The sequence below is a fragment of the Odocoileus virginianus genome, chromosome 25, assembly GCF_023699985.2.
Source record: "Odocoileus virginianus isolate 20LAN1187 ecotype Illinois chromosome 25, Ovbor_1.2, whole genome shotgun sequence".
Lineage (NCBI taxonomy): Eukaryota > Metazoa > Chordata > Mammalia > Artiodactyla > Cervidae > Odocoileus > Odocoileus virginianus.
This window is the reverse complement of record NC_069698.1, coordinates 32,649,305-32,667,847: the sequence shown is the minus strand read 5'-3', so window position 1 is coordinate 32,667,847 and position 18,543 is coordinate 32,649,305. Positions and strand designations below refer to the sequence as shown.

Below are 18,543 nucleotides of genomic sequence, written 5' to 3'. Positions count from 1 at the left end.
ACCAGGAAACCCTCGCACTGGCGGGTCTGGGGGAAGTTTTCGAATCTCGGAGGGCAACCTAACTGGGAGGAAAAATTAAATAAGGCCCATAGATTACGTGCCTAAAAGCAACTTCCAGCAGAAAAGTACCCCAGACGCCCGCATCCGCCACCAGCAAGTGGGGGTGAAACAGAGAGGAGCAGGCGGCATTGCTTAGGGTAAGGACTGGGCCCAAAGGCCCTGAGAGCACAGAGGGAGCTTTTTTAAACTGTGGGATAGCAAGAGAGAAAATTAACCGGCCTGAACACACTGCTGGCCGCAAGGGACTGAGAAACTCCAGAGAAGAGCTAGCCTGAGGCCGACCAGCCGATCCCCACTGGAGGTAGGAGGCAGGGGGGGGAGGGGAAAGGGGCAAACTCGGCCCCAGAGATGGCATCCCCTCCCACACTGCAAACAGGCCTCCAGTTTCTATCCAAAGACTTCCTGAGATTCTGGATGGTCGACATCCGACATCCACCACTGGGAGGGTCGCGGCTAGAGGCCAGCTCCTGAGAACAAACAGAAGCCGCTGGCACCTGACTGGCACGCAGAGAAACTGAGGCTGGGGCCGCAGAGGGGAAAGGGCGCTCCGCACCTGGGGAGAGTGCACCCATCATGCTCCTGGCTGCCTGAGCCACTCAGGCCGGGGAAGGCACAAAACGCAGGCACAACCGAGTCTGCACTATTGTGGAGTACTTTTGTGGAGTACCCGAAAACTGGAACCGCATGCAACGTGGGGCACGCTCCCTATAGAGCAGCCAGGAGCCTGAGCAGTGTAGACAGGGAAAGCACAGACACCCGTGAACAGGGGCAAACCCAGTGTGGCCGGAACACTGTGAGCGCTACCCACACAGAGCGGTATCTGTCTGCAGCGCCCTGCCCTCCCCGTAGCAGGACTGAACTGAACTAGCGAACCTAAATAAGAGATCACCTCCGCCGGCCTGTGTCAGGGCGGAAATTAGACACTGAAGAGATGGCAAACAGAATCCAAATAAACAAAGGGAACCGCTTCAGAAAGGACCGGTGCAACAGATTAAAATCCCTGAAGGTAACACCGACTACACCGGAAGGGGCCTATAGATATCGAGAAGTGTAAGCTAGAATGCGGAGCTATCTGAAATTGAACTGAACCCACACTGACCACAACAGCTCCAGAGAAATTCCTATATATATATATATATATAATATTTTTTAATTAAAAAAATTTTTTTTCTTTCCTTTTCTTTTTTCTTTTTTATTTTCTTTTAAAATTCCCTATTACTCCCCCATTACTCCTTAACTTTCATTTTCATATATTTTTATGATTTTTTTAATTAGGGAAAACATTTTTTTTCTTTTTTTTCTTGTTTTTATCTCTTATTTCCTTTTAAAGTCCTCTAATACTCCTCTATTATTTCTTAATTTTCATTTTCATTTCACTATAACCTTGCAAAAAAAAAGAAAGAAGCCCTATTTTTAAACCAAACTTCATATATATTTCTAAATTGTTTTTGTATTTTTGTTTTTGTTTTTAAATATTGTATTTTAAAGAGTCTAACCTCTATGTTAGATTTTTAATCTTTGTTTTTCAGTATGTGATATAAATTGTGGACATTTAAGAATCCAATATTCAGTTCCCATTTCTATTCAGGAGTGTGTTGATTACTCTCTCCCACTTTTGACTCTTTGTTTTCTACCTCAGAACACCTCTATTTCCTCGTTTCCCCTTCTCTTCCCAATCCAATTCTGTGAATCTTTGTGGGTGTCTGGGCTATGGAGAACACTCTGGGAACAGACAACTGCGTAGATCTGTCTCTCTCCTCTTGAGTCCCCCCTTTTCTCCTCCTGCTCACCTCTATCTCCCTCCTCCCTCTCCTCTTTTTCACGTAACTCTGTGAACTTCACTGGTTGTCCCTCACGGTGGAGAATCTTTTCACCATTAACCTAGAAGTTTTATTATCAGTGCTGTATAGTTGGAGAAGTCTTGAGACTACTGGAAGAATAAAACTGAAATCCAGAGGCAGGAGACTTAAGCCCAAAACCTGAGAACACCAGAAAACTCCTGACTACATGGAACATTAAGTAATAAGAGACCATCCAAAAGCCTCCATACCTACACTGAAACCAACCACCACCCAAGAGCCAATAAGCTCCAGAACAAGACATACCACACAAATTCTTTAGCAACACAGGAACATAGACCTGAGTGTCAACATACAGGCTGCCCAAAGTCACACCTAACACATAGACCCATCTCAAAACTCACTACTGGACACTCCATTGCATTCCAGAGAGAAGAAATCCAATCCCACGCACCAGAACACTGACACAAGCTTCCCTAACCAGGAAACCTTGACAAACCAATTGTCCAACCCCATCCACTGGGTGAAACCTCCACAATGAAAAGGAACCACAGACCAACAGAATACAGAAAGCCCACTCCAGACACAGCAATATAAACAAGATGAAAAGGCAGAGAAATACCCAACAGGTAAAAGAACATGAAAAATGCCCACCAAGTCAAACAAAAGAGGAGGATATAGGGAATCTACCTGAAAAAGAATTTAGAATAATGTTAATAAAAATGATCCAAAATCTTGAAAACAAAATGGAGTTACAGATAAATAGCCTGGAGACAAAGATTGAGAAGATGCAAGAAATGTTTAACAAGGACCTAGAAGAAATAAAAAAGAGTCAATTAAAAATGAATAATGCAATAAATGAGATCAAAAACACTCTGGAGGGAACCATGATTAGAATAACAGAGACAGAAGATAGGATAAGTGAGGCAGAAGATAAAATGGTGGAAATAAATGAAGCAGAGAGGAAAAAAGAAAAAAGAATCAAAAGAAATGAGGACAACCTCAGGGACCTCTGGGACAATGTGAAATGCCCCAACATTCAAATCATAGGAGTCCCAGAAGAAGAAGACAAAAAGAAAGGCCATGGGAAGATACTCGAGGAGATAATAGCTGAAAACTTCCCTAAAATGGGGAAGGAAGTAGCCACCCAAGTCCAAGAAACCCAGAGAGTCCCAAACAGGATAAACCCAAGGCAAAATACCCCAAGACACATATTAATCAAATTAACAAAGATCAAACACAAAGAACAAATATTAAAAGCAGCAAGGGAGAAACAACAAATAACACACAAAGGGATTTCCATAAGGATAACAGCTGATCTATTAACAGAAACCCTTAAGGTCAGAAGGGAATGGCAGGACATACTTAGAGTAATGAAAGAGAATAACCTACAACCTCGATTACTGTACCCAACAAGGATCTCATTCATATATGAAGGAGAATTCAAAAGCTTTACAGACAAGCAAAAGCTGAGAGAATTCAGCACCACCAAACCAGCTCTTCAACAAGTGCTAAAGGATCTTCTCTAGACAGGAAACACAGAAAGAGTGTATAAACATGAACCTAAAACAACAAAGTAAATGGCAATGGGACCATACCTATCAATAATTACCTTAAATGTAAATGGGTTGAATGCCCCAACCGAAGGGCAAAGACTGGCTGAATGAATACAAAAACAAGACCCCTAGATATGCTGTCTACAAGAGACCCACCTCAAAACAAGGGACACATACAGACTAAAAGTGAAGGGCTGGAAAAAAATGTTTCACACAAACGGAGACCAAAAGAAAGCAGGAGTCGCAATACTCATATCAGACAAAATAGACTTTCAAATAAAGGCTGTGAAAAGAGACAAAGAAGGACACTACATAATGATCAAAGGATCAATCCAAGAAGAAGAGATAGCAATTATAAATATATATGCACCCAACATAGGAGCACCACAATATGTAAGGCAAATGCTAACGAGTATGAAAGAGGAAATTAATAGTAGCACAATAATAGTGGGAGACTTTAATACCCCACTCACAACTATGGATAGATCAACTAAACAGAAAATTAACAAGGAAAAACAAACCTTAAATGACACAATGGACCAGCTAGACCTAATTGACATCTATAGGACGTTTCACCCCAAAACAATCAACTTCATCTTTTTCTCAAGTGCACACGGAACCTTCTCCAGAATAGATCACATCCTGGGCCATAAATCTAGTCTTGGTAAATTCAAAAAATTTGAAATCATTCCAGTCATCTTTTCTGACCGCAGTGCAGTAAGATTAGATCTCAATTACAGAAAAAAAATTATTAAAAATATAAATATATGGAGGCTAAACAACACGCTTCTGAATAACCAACAAATCATAGAAGAAATCAAAAAAGAAATCAAAATATGCATAGAAATGAATGAAAATGAAAATACAACAACCCAAAACCTATGGGACACTGTAAAAGCAGTGCTAAGGGGAAGATTCATAGCATTACAGGCCTACCTCAAGAAACAAGAAAAAAGTCAAATAAATAACCTAACTCTACACCTAAAGCAACTAGAGAGGGAAGAAATGAAGAACCCTTGGGTTAGTAGAAGGAAAGAAATCTTAAAAATTAGGGCAGAAATAAATGCAAAAGAAACTAAAGAGACCATAGCAAAAATCAACAAAGCTAAAAGTTGGTTTTTTGAAAAAATAAACAAAATTGACAAACCATTAGCAAGACTCATTAAGAAACAAAGGGAGAAGAACCAAACTAACAAAATTAGAAACAAAAATGGAGAGATCACAACAGACAACACTGAAATACAAAGGATCATAAGAGACTACTACCAGCAGCTCTATGCCAATAAAATGGACAACTTGGAAGAAATGGACAAGTTCTTAGAATAGTATAACTTTCCAAAACTGAACCAAGAAGAAATAGAAGATCTTAACAGACCCATCGCAAGCAAGGAAATCGAATCTGTAATCAGAAATCTTCCAGGAAACAAAAGCCCAGGACCAGATGGCTTCACAGCTGAATTCTACCAAAAATTTAGAGAAGAGCTAACACCCATCTTACTCAAACTCTTCCAGAAAATTGCAGAAGAAGGTAAACTTCCAAACTCATTCTATGAGGCCACCATCACCTTAATTCCAAAACCAGACAAAGATGCCACAAAAAAAGAAAACTACAGGCCAATATCAATGATGAACATAGATGCAAAAATCCTTAACAAAATTCTGGCAAACAGAATCCAACAACATATTAAAAAATCATACACCATGACCAAGTGGGCTTTATCCCAGGAATGCAAGGATTCTTTAATATCCACAAATCAATCAATGTAATACACCACATTAACGAATTGAAAGATAAAAACCATATGATTATCTCAATAGATGCAGAGAAAGCCTCTGACAAAATTCAACATCCATTTATGATTAAAACTCTCCAGAAAGCAGGAGTAGAAGGAACATACCTCAACATGTTCAAACCCACAGCAAGCATTACGCTCAATGGTGAAAAATTGAAAGCATTTCCCCTGAAATCAGGAACAAGACAAGGGTGCCCACTCTCACCACTACTATTCAACATAGTTTTGGAAGTGTTTGCCAAAGCAATCAGAGCAGAAAAAGAAGTCAAAGGAATCCAGATAGGAAAAGAAGAAGTGAAACTCTCTCTGTTTGCAGATGACATGATCCTCTACATAGAAAACCCTAAAGACTCTACCAGAAAATTACTAGAGCTAATCAACGAATATAGTAAAATTGCAGGATATAAAATTAACACACAGAAATCCCTTGCATTCCTATACAGTAACAATGAGAAAACAGAAAGAGAAATTAAGGAAACAATACCATTCACCATTGCAACAAAAAGAATAAAATACTTAGGAGTATATCTACCTAAAGAAACAAAAGAGCTATACATAGAAAACTATAAAACACTGATGAAAGAAATCAAAGAGGACACAAACAGATGGAGAGACATACCATGTTCAAGGATTGGAAGAATCAATATTGTCAAAATGGCTATACTACCCAAAGCAATCTATAGATTCAATGCAATCCCTATCAAGATACCAACGGTATTCTTCACAGAACCAGAACAAATAATTTCACAATTTGTATGGAAATACAAAAAACCTCGAATAGCCAAAGTAATCTTGAGAAAGAAGAATGGAACTGGAGGAATCAACCTGCCTGACTTCAGACTCTACTACAAAGCCACAGTCATCAAGACAGTATGGTACTGGCACAAAGACAGAAATATAGATCAATGGAACAGAATAGAAAGCCCAGAGATAAATACATGAACCTGTGGACATCTTATCTTCAACAAAGGAGGCAAGGATATACAATGGAAAAAAGACAACCTCTTTAACAAGTGGTGCTGGGAAAACTAGTCAACCACTTGTAAAAGAATGAAACTAGAACACTTTCTAACACCATACACAAAAATAAACTCAAAGTGGACTAAATATCTAAATGTAAGACCAGAAACTATAAAACTCCTAGAGGAGAACATAGGCAAAACACTCTCCGACATGAATTACAGCAGGATCCTCTATGACCCACCTCCCAGAATATTTGAAATAAAAGCAAAAATAAACAAATGGGACCTAATGAAGCTTAAAAACTTTTGCACAACAAAGGAAACTATAAGCAAGGTGAAAAGACAGCCCTCAGATTGGGAGAAAATAATAGCAAATGAAGCAATAGACAAAGGATTAATCTCAAAAATATACAAGCAACTCCTGAAGCTCAATTCCAGAAAAATAAATGACCCAATCAAAAATGGGCCAAAGAGCTAAACAGACATTTCTCCAAAGAAGACATACAGATGGCTAATAACACATGAAAAGATGCTCAACATCCCTCATTATCAGAGAAATGCAAATCAAAACCACAATGAGGTACCATTACACGCCAGTCAGGATGGCTGCTATCCAAAAGTCTACCGTAATAAATGCTGGAGAGGGTGTGGAGAAAAGGGAACCCTCTTACACTGTTGGTGGGAAAGCAAACTAGTACAGCCGCTATGGAGAACAGTGTGGAGATTTCTTAAAAAACTGGAAATAGAACTGCCATATGACCCAGCAATCCCACTCATGGGCATACACACTGAGGAAACCAGATCTGAAAGAGACACGTGCACCCCAATGTTCATCGCAGCACTGTTTATAATAGCCAGGACATGGAAGCAACCTAGATGCCCATCAGCAGACGAATGGATGAGGAAGCTGTGGTACATATACACCATGGAATATTACTCAGCCATTAAAAAGAATTCATTTGAATCAGTTCTAATGAGATGGATGAAACTGGAGCCCATCATACAGAGTGAAGTAAGCCAGAAAGATAAAGACCATTACAGTATACTAACACATATATATGGAATTTAGAAAAATGGTAATGATAACCCTATATGCAAAATAGAAAAAGAGACACAGATGTATAGAACAGACTTTTGGACTCTGTGGGAGAAGACGAGGGTGGGATATTTCAAGAGAACAGCATCGAAACATGTATATTATTTAGGGTGAAACAGATCACCAGCCCAGGTTGGATGCATGAGACAAGTGCTCGGACCTGGTGCACTGGGAAGACCTGGAGGGATTGGGTAGAGAGGGAGGTGGGAGCGGAGATCGGGATGGGGAATACATGTAAATCCATGGCTAATTCATGTCTATGTATGACAAAAACCACTACAGTATTGTAAAGTGATTGGCCTCCAACTGGTAGAAATAAATGAAAAAAAAAAAAACTTGTAGAAATTGCTTATTTTCCATCAATCTTATTTCCACTTTCTGTAGAAGAGTCTGTGGACAAAATCAGCTTAAGACCACTCAGTGGTTGTTCCCCCATGTTCAGTGGTGAGGCAGTGGGAACTGCAGACCAGTCATCAATAGAAAACTGCTGAAAAGGCACACCACTCCTTCAGACCATCCTGCAACCTCAGGTTGAGTAGCAGTAAACTTAGAAACCAGGGCAGTGCATTCATTCTGAAATGTCTCTTTGGTCCCAGCCTTTTCTGAAGCACCCTGCTCATCTTTTTCAATCTCTTTAGGATTTCTGTAGAAGCAGAGATTAGGCATGACCTCCCACGAGTGTACCTGGGAGATGATGCCACGCATACACAGAACCTCCAGGGCAGTGTCACCACATCAGACCTGCTGAGTGATCTCCATTGTTGGTGCATGAATGGCCATGTCCACATAGCACAGAGGAGAGTCTGTGTTACACAGAGCAAGAGAAGGCAGGAGATGCCTCTGTGAGAGGCTAGTTGTCAGTATTGGGCTCAGGAACCACCAGACGTGTCAGCTCTAGGCAGCCTGGATCTGGTTCCAAGTTCCAGGAGTGAAGCAGCTAGCAGTGGAAGTCTCTCTGCAGCAGCAGCAAACTTCAGCTCCACTCATGGGTCAGTATTCCTGGATGATATGCCATTGACATCAGCTGGGTTTTCAAAGGCAGCAATGGTACCAGCAGCCAGCTTCTCTCAGGTTTTCTTCAGATTTGTGATGTAGATGCTATGGCTCAGTGAGTAAAGAATCTACTTTCAATGCAGAAGATACAGGAGATGTGGGTTTGATCCCTGGGTCTGGGAGACACCCATGGAGGAGGAAATGGCAACCCACTCTAGTATTCTGGCCTGGAGTATCCCATGGGCAGAAGAGCCTGGTGGGCTACAGTCCACAGGGTCCAAAGAGTTGGCCCTGACTAAGCTCTCATGCTTCCCATCCCTTGCCTTTTGTGACTATTCCATTTAGAAGTCAGGATTGGTATCACCTAAGTGAGTTTTATGGCAAATAGTGGGGAAACAGTAGCTTACTTTATTTTTCTGGGCTCCAAAATCACTGCAGATGGTGATTGCAGCCATGAAATTAAAAGACGCTTACTCCTTGGAAGGAAAGTTATGACCAACCTAGACAGCATATTAAAAAGCTGAGACATTATTTTGTCAACAAAGGTCCGTCTAGTAAAGGGTATGGTTTTTCCAGGAGTCATGTATGGATGTGAGAGTTGGACCATAAAGAAAGCTGAGCACTGAAGAATTGATGCTTTTGAACTCTGGTGTTGGAGAAGACTCTTGAGAGTCCCTTGGACTGCAAGGAGATCCAACCAGTCCATCCTAAAGGAGGTCAGTCCTGGATGTTCATTGGTAGGTCTGATGTTGAAGCTTAAATCCAATACTTTGGCCATCTGATGCAAAGAGCTGACTCATTTGAAAAGACCCTGATGCTGGGAAAGATTGAGGGCTGGAGGAGAAGGGGAGGACAGAGGATGAGATGGTTGGATGGCATCACCAACTCGATGGACATGGGTTTGGGTGGGCTCTGAGAGTTGGTGATGGACAGGGAGGCCTGGCGTGCTGAGGTTCATGGGGTCGCAAAGAGTCAGACACAACTGAGCGACTGAACTGAACTGAACTGAAGTGAGTTTCTGCTGAGAGTAATTTGAGGACATCCTCCTCTTTTATTTTCAGGAAACCAAGGGCTCTGAACGTTGTGAAGGGTTTCCTCTGAGTTACAACAGAATCCAGAACAGTGTTGTGTGGATTCCTCTCTGGGTAGCATTTCTTGTTGTTCAGTTGCTCAGTTGTGTCCAACTCTTTGTGACCCCATTGACTGCAGCACTCCAGGCTTCCCTGACCTTCACCATCTCCCAGAACCTGCTCAAACTCATGTTCATTGAGTCTGTGATGCCATTCAACCATCTCATCCTCTGTTGGCTCCTTCTCCTGCCTTCAATCTTTCCCAGCATCAGGGTCTTTTCCAATGAGGCAGCTCTTCACATCAGGTGGCCAAAATATTGGACTTTCAGCTTCAGCATCAGTCCTTCCAATGAATATTCAGGACTGATTTCCCTTAGGATGGACTGGTTTGATCTCCTTGCAGTCCAAGGGACTCTCAAGAGTCTTCTCCAATACCACAGTTCAAAAGCATCAATTCTTCAGTGCTCAGCCTTTTTTATGGGCCAACTCTCACATCCATACATGACTACTGGAAAAACCTTCACCTGGGATATGGTTCAGAAAAGTCTTTTTGCCAGGAGAATATCCTTTGTTATGGTTAGACTGCTGGTTTATTTCACAGTGATTACTCTTTCCTTCCCTGCAAGAGCCACAGGGATCTTTCTTGGATCTTTACAGTGAGAACCTAGTGGAGATTCAAAAACTCAAAGCCCATGAAAATGTGGGGGCCCTTGCAAACCTGCAACCCTAGGATTTTCTCACTCTTAATGCTAGTCTAGATTCAGTTTCCAGCTGTTCAACAAAATTAGCATTTCAGTGTTCCTACCAGGTTATGGCTCCAGCAGCTTTTGGCCCAGGTCAGCAAGTCTTACCTGTGTCTCTCCGGATGATTTTGCCTCTTCAGATTTTTGCCTGGCAATTTGTCCTGAAACCCCAGTTCTCTGAAGGATTCAAGAGAAGACATGGCTTTTCAGTTGGGTCAGCTTTTTCTTGTTGTAGGGACAGCAGTGACGACTTCCAAGGTTTTCATCTGTCAGAGTGAACCCAGAAGCCTAACTAAGTTATATAGAATTGTAGATTTCTAAACTTGTAGGCACACATAGTAATTAAACACAAGATTTTAAAATGTTCTATTGGAACTAAATATCTTCTCATTGAAAAATATTTTAAAACATTAGGAAAATTGTCAGTATTTAATATTTGTTGAAGGTTAATGTTCTGATTTTTGTCATTTTTCACTGTTGACACAGTGAATGTTGTCTTCAGTAATTTCATTTATGAAACTGCTGCTTCTCAATTAATAAACATAGCAATAGCAAACACTGCCAATTTCATGAAATCTTCCTCAGAGATTACATTATTTGTACTCACATTAATCAATAGTAATGTTTTTTCTTATTTTATTCTGTAGGTTTATTTGGGGGATTAATATGTTTATTTGAATAACTCAGGATATCTGGATAACTTTGATCAAGTTCAGCATTTCACTATACAGTGAAACTTTATTTATGAAACTACTCACTTTTGTTTCTTAACCTAAAATACTTTAAAAATCACCTTTAGTGTCACGATCTCAGGATTATTCTGATTATTGAAGCTTTTTGGGACTAAAGGGAACGTACTCTTACTGATGGGGTTGAGAACGTGCTACCTCCAAATATGGATGCACTCTTGAATAGTTTAAGTTGAAGGAATTTGAGAAATGAAACGTGCTGGAAAGACTCTCTGCTCTTCTCCTCTGAAGCAGGTCACAATGACCTCAAGTGAGAGGTGCCCTCTCCTTTTTTAGGAAAATTAATGAATTAACTGATTTTTGGCCTCCCTGTGTCTTTGTGGCTGTGCACAGGCTTTCCCTCGTTGTGGCGAGTGAGGGCTACTCTAACTGTGAGGTTCAGGCTTCTCATTGTGGTGCCTTGTGCTGTGGAGTGCAGGCTCAGGAGTTGTGGTACATGGGCTTAGTTGCTCCACGGCATGTGGACTCTTCCTGCACCAGGGATTGAACCCATGTCCCCTGCATTGCCAGGTGTATTCTTAACCACTGGACCAACAGGGAAGTCCTAAAGGTTCCCTGTCTACACCAGGAGGTAAGGAGTGTCCTACTTTTTGAATGTGAATGAATAGGTCTTGCTAAGATTCTCCCAGTTTCCTACATTTAGCTCATATCTTTTTCATCTTATGACATATTTCCACAACTTGTCACTCTTCATCAAATTCAGCATTAAAACATGCAGGTTTATCTGTTTCTTTGGGTCTTTACTTCCTTAGGAGGGCTCTTGTGTCACATAAAACTTACATCTTTAAGCTAAATACATATGTATGCTTCCCTCTAATTAATCTGCCTTTTGTTACAGAGATCCAGCCAAGAATCTGGAAAGGTAGAAGGAAAATGATATTTTTTCTTCCAGACATTACAAAGACATTATATTGTTTTCTGTTAGTTTGAGGTACCCACTGACAGATGTTGCAACAAATCATTAACCTTATCCAAGTTTAGATGATTGTTATTTTGGTATATTATAATGAAGGGTGTCCTCATTTGAGTGGCTCTATGTTAATTTGATATCTTATCTCACTGGTCAGGCCAACTGTGGGTCAGAGATGGGTGTGTGTGTGTGTGTGTTAAGTCACTTCAGCTGTGTCAGACTCGTTACAATCCTATGGACCATAGCCCACCAAGACCCTCTTTGTCCATGGAGATTTTCCAGGCAAGAATACTGGAGTGTGCTGCCTCCAGGGGATCTTCCCAACCCAGGGATTGAACCCAAGTCTCCTACATCTCTTGCACTGGCAGGAAGTTTCTTTACCTATACTCTTTGTTTAAGGTTGGGGTTTCAATTGGCCAGTCCTGGGAAGCAAGTTTGCCTCTGTGTAACTCAATCACATTGGTGGTTTCTTGAATTGCTCTATAAGTATAGGCTTAAATACACATAAATTTAAATGGGGATATATTCTTAGTTGGGCTTCCCAGGTGGCTCAGTGGTAAAGAATCTGCCTGCAATGTAGGCAGTTCCATCCCTGAGTTGGTAAGATCCCCTGGAGGAGGGCATGGCTGCCCTCCTGAGAATCCCAGATCAGAGGAGCCTGGGGGGATTCAGTTTATAGGTTTGCAAAGAGTTGGACATGACTGAAGCAACTGAGCACACACATACATAATCTTAGTTGAAGTAACCTGAAACCCTGAAATTCTATGGGACAATGAAGAAGGTAGAATTTGAAGCCTGGTACTTCTGGATGCAGTTCATGAAGAATGGAAACTAGTTGGAATTTCTCACTTTTTCAGTGGAATGAAATTTACAAAAAAAGCCCTCAATTTTTTTTTTTTTAAATTAGTCTGAATTCCCTGTATAGGTATCTGACTTGTCTAGGAAGAGAGATGTGAAATTTCTCCAAGTCAGTTCAATCTCCTGCTCTCACATAACTATTTCACATATTCTCCTTTCTACCAAAGCTCCCAACAACTCCTCCTTTCTTCTCATTTTTAACTGATGGAGTTGTTACTTATTTCATGGAAAAAAAATACCAATCTGCCAACCTTCATCTGGAATCATATACCCTGTATTCCTTCCTGTAGTTAAACATGATGTCTCTTATCACCTCTCACCTGTTCAAAGCCTTCACTCTTGCAATTGTCTGCTCTCTCGTCCATTAAAAAAGAAGGGGAAAAAAAGGACAACAAACTCACCTTGATTCCACATCTCCTGCAGCAACATTTTCCATTTCTCTGCTCCCTCTTACAGCCATATCTTTTAAAAACAACTGTCTCTACCCTTTGTCTATAATTCCTGGTTTGCCTCACTCTCTTGAACCTACTCCATTCTGCTGCTTATTTTTTTTCTCCGCAAGAACTGTTTGTTCAAGGTCACCAGTTACCTCTATGCAGCCGAATTCAATAGGTAATTCTCAGTGCTGATATAGCCTTACCTGTAAGCAGCTTTTGTCCCATGAACCGCTTTTGTTAAAGATGATCATCCCTTCCTTCTTGAAAGACTTTTCTTCACTCCACGTCAAGATCTTCCTTCCCAGTCTCCTATTAGGAACTCATTTCTGCTTTACTTTGATAGTCTTTAAGTCACTCTACCCCAGAGAATTTTTTACCTATGTATATTCACTATTCAGATAATGACATTTAGTTGCTTAACTTTTGTGCTATCTCTGTAAAAATTATAAACTTAATACCTGCCTACTCAACAAACAGTTTCACATGGATATTCACAAGTTCCTCACACAGAGACTCTCCAAAATTGAGCTCTTAATTAAATATTTTCCACCTCAAGTCTCTTTATTGTATATACTTCAGTGCCTTTGTTTGCCAGGTACTAAATGTCAAAAACAGAAAGGTGGTGTTTTTTTTTTTTTTAATATATATACAGATTAAGCTTGTCTCTATTTATTTTTTCATTTATTTTTATTAGTTGGAGAAAGGTGGTTTTAAAATAATTTTTATAGGTAAAATTTGTTTTTTGAAACATAGTGTGATATAATCTCTCTAGTGTGATCTAAACCTCTTTAGCTTACTTTAAGGTAATGAAAACTAACTAGTATAGGACTGTTTTCTTCCTTTTCTGTTTAAACCAAAAAACACTGATTCTATTTAATCATTTAAAAGATGAGTTGGCTCATGAATGACAGTAGGTCTGAGGGAAGGAGAGCTTTCTAGAGGAAAAAAAAGAAAAAGTGCCCTGTGACATGGGGAGTTGGGGGAGGGGGCAAAAGTCTGTCCTTGGGGATATGTTCAGAGCTGTGGGCTCCACACTCTGCTAGAGTTGGCTTCCAGAATTCAGCTCAGTTCAGCTCAGTAGAGCTTTTGGAATTGGCTGCATCTTTATAGTAAAAGATGCATTTTGGGTAGTGGGACAAAAATTACCTTCTGCAGACAAAAGCTTTAACAATGATGCTATCCACAAATAATATAATCATAATAAGAAAAGGTTCAAGATGGTAGGGTCACAAAAGCTGAAGCAGTAAAACATCAGCCCCAGCTACAGGCAGCCCAGTGATCAAATCCAGCTTCCACTGCTGCTGGTTCATTCACGGCAGCAACTGTGACTCATGTGCCAGCCTCTGTCCTTGCCTGGGCTCCCACTTCTGAGCTGGTACCCGTTGCACGAGCATCGAGCCCAGCCTCTTCTGAACCTGCACTTATGACTGTAACTAAACAAGAGAAAGCTGCACAACTACAAGAGGACCACTCATGACCACCAGCCCAATACCAACTGCCTGCACATTAGAGGAGTCTGAGTAAAGCTTACTCATTCATACAGTATCCGTATTTAAGGAGGAAGAAACCACACCCTTTACATGAAAATAACTACCAATTAAAAAAGTTTCTTGAATGTTAAGGACCCTGCTTAGATTGAGAAGCGGTACAATTACAGTGTATAGTTACCATACACAAACATGGTTTCTTGTTTACATTTTTTGCTTGTTTTTGGTAGTTGCTTGGGTTTCAAAATAATCACTGTGGGTTTGATTTTGATGTGTCCTTTGGGGTAATGTAACTTCTGAGACCAATGAAGACATACAAAGGCCACTTTTCCTCTCAACTTTCCCTCAGCAGAAGTGTGTTTACCAGCAAGTTGTGGGTTCAAACAGTTGTCTTTCTTTTTTAAACCCACAGAAGGCTGGTTGAATTAAAAAACCACCAATGGAAATGTTTCAAAACCAGGTTTCTGACATTTATAAGCTTTTTTCCTTTATTAGATAAATATGTGTGACAAATAAAGTCATTGATATTATAGTAACTTTGAAAAAGAGACAGAGAACTGTATCTAGCATCTTTTAAAAAAATTATTAGCATTCTGGTGTATTTATTTCCAAATATTTATATCTATACAACTTTTTTTACTTAATTGTGATCATACCATATATAAAATATATCTTGCTTTTCACATGTATTTCCTGCATCATTATAAATTACTTAGGTAATTTAAGTAACTGCACAGAAATCTGTTATGCAGCCAGCATCTTTTACTGCATCAAAAAGATAGGAGCAATCTTTGGGGACCTGAATGATGCACCTGGGAACATATTTTGAAAAATAAAAAAAATAAAAAAGATTTTCATGACATATTAAAAGTAAAATCTTACAAAGTAGAACAGTTTCCTTTTGAATGCCCTTTCAGGTATGTAAATATAATATATAATTATCTACATATTACCTCTTGTATGTTGTACAGGCAGCTCAAATCTAGCACTCCCTGAGTAAAATTCTTAGTTTTCCTCCCAAACCAAATTATGTCCAAGGTTTTTTCATATCAGTAAATGATAGCACTTGTAATACTTATTCTAACTGATTTATGAAAGCACTTTATTAACCCTTTGTCACATATATGTTATAAATGATTTCTCAGAACTAAGCCTTCCCCTAAAATTTGATTCCATAATAAATCATGGAGAAAAGACTTAGTTTGAGCCAGACATAAAAAAAATTCATACAAAATAAGTTACGATATAATTATTCAATTTCAAAAGAGTCAATGTTTTTGGAACATATTGAATTTATCTGGAACATTAAAAAATGATGACTTTTTACAAAATAGTTGTAAAGTACCAACACATTTTGGGGAATACTTCGATTAGGCAAAATACCATTTATCTTTAATGCGATTGCTGCACTTCTGTTGAATTTAAGTTGAATTATAAACCCTGATATACCATTTGACTATTGTGTCTCCATCGACAAGAACATGTCTATATAAGCAAGTTTCTATAGCTTATGTGGAATAACTCTCTAACCATCAGAGTATTGCTGCATTGTCCAAGTCCAGGGTCTCCATTTATTCCCACTCCATTCCTTGTGCAAGACACTCTGCAGTTCTAATAGCTCCGACTATTTAATTTTTTTAACCTGTAGAGACTTTGCTTTGGCCACATCTGTATAAACACTTATTTTTCTTAAGAAAATAAACAATTTCAAAACCACTTTTGTGTGAATAGAGGGCTGTGGTAGAGCCTTGAAAGTAGTAAAATGTTTCTCAATATCAGAAAAATATGCTTGACTTTTTTAAAGGATGTTTTCAATTAAAAAAAATTAGCTTCAGTCATTGGAGAAGAAATGCAATGGCAGTTTATTTGATGTTGATAATTTAATTTTTCCTTCTGTAAAATTGCTCCGATTTTTAAAAAGCATGAAGTTCCTAACCACAATTACTTTCTATCCTCTTCTCTCCACTGCACTGTCCTACATTCTTGCACAGAATTTTTCAAATCAAGTTGGCATATTTGCTTTCCTACAACAGCAGTTAGAGAAATGTCTGGGAGAAAATGTGTCTGGGGACAAGCTCAAGCCATCATATTTCCCACACTCTATTCCTTATAACAAAGCTATTTGTAATCGTCATAGACTTCACTTAGTTTCCTAATTATAATGTCAACTTTCTGAAGCAATACTTGAATATTTGAAGCAAACTTTTAAAGTTGAATCCTATTGAAGTGAGTTCTAAGACATACTTATGTATTTTTTCAACAAGGAATCTATTTCATTGAATAAACTTTAAATATATATATATATATATACACATATATTAGAGCATCTATTATTAGTGGAGAAGTGGAAGAAAAGGAATCTAAAAGGAGATGGAGGTTTGACTAGAGAAGCAGGGGATCAGAATCTTGTCACCCCTGAAGAGGAAGAAAGAAAGGTTTTCTAGAAAGAAGTTTGTCATGGTATCTGATGTGTCAGAGTTCAGAAAATTAGTGACTAAAAGCACGATTTGATTTTAACAAAAAAATTTGATACCTTCAACGAAAGCAGTTTTAGGCAAATTTGCAGGGAACATTTGGAACTCAGCTAAGAGTTGGAGGTAAATAGGACTTTAGAAAGTAAAAAGATGTTAGAAAATCTAGTGTAGACGAAATTTGACAAGGAAGGAAAGAGAAAGGAAGAAGTAACAGAATGGAGATGTGGGCTGGGATAGAGATTTACAAAATTACTAAACCTGGGAGACACTAGAGAACTTGTTTAAGAACTTAAAGGAAAGATCCAGAGAAAGAATGAAGATTCAAGTGAGAAAAAGGATAACCCATAGACCCTTAGATGGCGGGAGTGGATAGGACCAGACGGGCTTCATTGCTATAAGGAGAGAAATTCTACACCATTGCAACAGAGGTGAGGAAGAATTATTGGGTGACAAAGATAAAACTGGAGTCTATCCCTTGTATCTATATTAGGAGGGCACATTTGTATACATTCCTATTTGCTGCTTCTGAAAGGTCCAACTTCCTCCCTCCACATACACACGTTTCCTAGCCATATTGCCATACACAACTCAGACATCATTTCTGGAAAGCTTTCCTTGGCAAGTGAAGTCTGCTTTGGAAGCTTCTCTTTGTGCTCCCAGATGCTGCCTGCGCATTGCTCTAGGCTTACTCTGCCATCTATTAGGCGTTTATTTGTCAGTCTTCCCCACTGGACTGCATACACACTTTGAAGGTAGAGGCATATTTTATTTGCCTTTGTTTCTCGTAGCCTAATGCCTTTGAGGAACTTTGTATTTGTGCAACAATGACCAATTCCGTTCAGATGGAATTTATGGTCATGAACGTACCTCCTCTAAAAACTGTGAGAGGCAGGGCGTGAGAAAAGAGGTGAGTTTCCTGTACTCTCTTGCCGTGAATTTGTGCTCCTGGCTTGACTCACTATTCTTTCTTATCATCTCCTCCCTGTAGTTATCGTTCTGAGCTTGGCTTTATTCCCAGGCCCCATGATCATGGCCTCCTTTCTTTCTTTTTCCATTCTAAATAGTCACTCTAAGCAATACGTTTTTCATTCCATGTAGGGTTTAATGGAAAAATGCAAAAATATGCTGGAAAGGAATCCATGCCATGTGAGGTATTGAAAACAATCATGAAAAGCAGTTGAAAGTCTCATTTACAATTAATTCTGACTATAGAGGAACTCTGACTGGATATCTTTCTCATGAGAACATGGCCTGCCACCCTTCCCAGGAACTGCCCAGTCCTTATCTCTCTCTGGAATTCCTTTCCGACTTTTCTCCCCAGGCTGTGCACACACTCCTCCCTACCAGGGTTAAGGGAGGCAGAACGATGTTCCTTCCAAGGGGTCCATGTCTTAATCCTCAGAACCTGGGAATATGTAATGTGGCAAAGTGGAATTAAAGTTTCAAATCAGCTCACCTTCAAACAGAGAGTAGCCTGGGTTTTTCACGTGAATCCGGTGTAACCACAAATCTCTATTTTTTAAAATAATTTTATTTATTATTTATTTTTTTATAGG

At 39.5% G+C, this 18,543-nt stretch overlaps 1 pseudogene; it reads right to left on the bottom strand.

Moving 5' to 3' along the window:
• Positions 1-7,673: 7,673 nt before the first annotated feature.
• LOC110125527 (small ribosomal subunit protein uS2-like) lies at positions 7,674-10,272 on the bottom strand (annotated as a pseudogene).
• Positions 10,273-18,543: the final 8,271 nt, after the last annotated feature.